Consider the following 3,039-nt stretch of genomic DNA (forward strand, 5'->3'; position numbering starts at 1 on the left):
GGCGGTGGAGGCTGGCGGGAGGCCACGTGGTGGCGCCGGTTGGCTGAGGCGACGGCGGAGACTTTGTCTGGCGCCGGGCGGACGTGTCCGACGCGCGGAGATCTATTTGGCTAGGGTTTCGGAGAGGGAGAGATCCGAAAATGGAGGGGTCTATTTATAGGCATAAGTGGAGCTAGGAGAGTCCAAATGAGGTGCGGTTTTTGGCCACGCGATCGTGATCGAACGCTCTAGGACATGGAGCAGAGTTTGGTGGGGTTTTGGGCCAAATTGGAGGGGTGTTGGGCTGCAACACACACGAGGCCTTTTTGGTCCCTCGGTTAACCGTTGGAGTATCAAACGAAGTCCAAATGGTACGAAACTTGACAGGCGGTCTACCGGTAGTAAACCAAGGCCGCTTGGCAAGTCTCGGTTCAATCCGGAAATGCTTAATCTCCACACATGAAAGAAAGTAAGAAATGGCCACCGGAGGAGAACGAAGCGCCGGAATGCAAAACGGACAATGGGGAAAATGCTCGAATGCATGAGACGAACACGTATGCAAATGCAATGCACATGATGACATGATATGATATGCATGAAAACGAAAACAACACACGGAGACAAAGACCCGAACCCGAGGAAATAAATATAACTTAACGCCGGAAACGGCAAGAGTTGGAGTACAAATAGGGAAAGTTACATCCGGGGTGTTACAACACTCCACCACTACGAAAAGATCTCGTCCCGAGATCTAGGACTGAAAGAACTCCGGGTACTCAGAACGGAGGTGATCTTCGCATTCCCAGGTAGCTTCACGGTCGGAATGGTGTGACCACTTGACTTTGAGAAATTTGATTGACTTGTTGCGAGTCTTGCGTTCAGTCTCTTCAAGAATAGCAACTGGGTGCTCACGACAATTGAGATCGGAGTTCAATGTCCTCGAAGTTGACGGTGCGGTCAGGAGTCTTGAAGCACTTTCGAAGCTGAGAGACGTGGAACACATCATGAACATTTGCAAAGTTTGAAGGAAGCTCGAGTTGATAGGCGAGGTCGCCTCTCTTGCTGACAATCTTGAAAGGTCCCACATATCTAGGGGCAAGCTTCCCTTTGATACCGAAGCGACGAGTACCTTTCATAGGAGAGACGCGGAGGTAAACATGATCTTCGATCTCGAAAGCCAAATCATGGTGCTTACTATCATAGTAGCTCTTCTGGCGGGATTGGGCTGCTTTGAGGTTATCACGAATGACTTTGCACATTTCTTCTGCCTCTGTGATTAAGTCATTACCCAGCAGCTGACGTTCACCGGTTTCAGACCAGTTGAGAGGGGTACGGCACTTCCTGCCATACAGAATTTCAAATGGAGCCTTGCCCGAACTTGCTTGAAAACTGTTATTGTAGGAGAATTCAGCATAAGGAAGACAATCCTCCCACTTCATGCCGAAGGAGATCACACAAGCCCTGAGCATATCTTCAAGAATTTGGTTGACACGCTCAACATGACCGCTTGTTTGAGGATGGAAAGCTGTGCTGAAGCGGATGTTAGTGCCCATGGCCTTCTGGAAAGAATCCCAAAACTTCGAGGTAAAAATGCTGCCACGGTCCGAAGATATCACTTGAGGAATACCGTGGAGAGAGACAATACGAGAGGTATAGAGTTCCGCCAATTGAGCTGCAGTGATCGACTCTTTGATAGGCAGAAAATGAGCCACTTTGGTGAGTTTTTCGATGACAACAAATATAGCATCATTGCCACGCTTGGACTTTGGAAACCCAGTCACGAAGTCCATCTCAATGTGGTCAAACTTCCATTCTGGAATGGCAAGAGGTTGGAGGAGACTAGCTGGCCTTTGGTGTTCTACCTTCACTCTTCTGCAGACATCACATTCATTCACAATTGAGCGATCTCGCGCTTCATTCGAGTCCATCAATAAGCTTGCTTGAGGTCCTGATACATCTTTGTGCTCCCAGGGTGGATGGAGAGGAGAGAATTGTGAGCCTCGTTCATGATCACTTTGCGGAGGTCACCTTTGGGCACAACAATATGATCCTCGAAGAAGAGAGTGTCCTTGTCATCAAGGCGGTAGCACTTGTACTTGGACTGACTCTTGGCAATCCCAATCTTCACCTTTTTCACCATAGCATCAAGAAGCTGGGCTTGGCGAATCTGGTCTTCTAAGGTAGGAGAGAATTGAAGGTTGGCGAGGAAACCTTGAGGAACAACTTGCAGATTAAGTTTGCGGAAAGCTTCACAAAGCTCGGGTTGATAAGGCTTAAGAATCAGACTGTTGCAGTAGGCCTTTCTGCTCAAAGCGTCAGCAATCACATTGGCCTTGCCTGGAGTATACTCAATACTCGGATTATACTCTTGAATCATTTCAACCCATCGAGTTTGCCTGAGGTTGAGATTAGGTTGAGTGAAGATGTACTTGAGACTCTTGTGATCAATGAAAATGTCCACTTTTCTTCCCAATAGAAGATGTCTCCAAGTCAACAGAGCATGCACAACTGCCGCTAACTCGAGATCATGAGTGGGGTAGTTCTTCTCATTAGGCTTCAACTGGCGAGATGTTTAAGCAACAACTTTCTTCTCTTGCATCAAAACTGCGCCAAGACCTTGGAGAGAGGCATCACAAAAGACCTCGTATGGCTTGGATTCATCAGGCGGAGTCAGAACTGGAGCAGTGATCAATTTCTCTTTCAAAGTGTTGAAAGCAACATCACACTCCAGAGACCAAACGTACTTGACGTGCTTCTGAAGAAGATTAGAGAGAGGCTTCGCGATCTTAGAAAAGTTTTCAATGAATCTTCGGCAATAGCTTGCGATACCGAGAAAACTGCGGAGTTGCTTCACGTTCTGAGGAGGTTCCCAATTCACAATAGCAGACACCTTCTCAGGATTCACGGCAATGCCCTTGGCAGAGATGATATGGCCAAGATAAAGAACCTCATCGAGCCAAAATTCACACTTGGAGAACTTGGCATAGAACTGATGTTCTCTGAGCTTATCAAGAACCAAACGCAAGTGTTTGGCATGATATTCCTTGTTCTTCGAGAAAA

The sequence above is a fragment of the Triticum aestivum genome, chromosome 2A (assembly GCF_018294505.1).
Source record: "Triticum aestivum cultivar Chinese Spring chromosome 2A, IWGSC CS RefSeq v2.1, whole genome shotgun sequence".
Taxonomy (NCBI): domain Eukaryota; kingdom Viridiplantae; phylum Streptophyta; class Magnoliopsida; order Poales; family Poaceae; genus Triticum; species Triticum aestivum.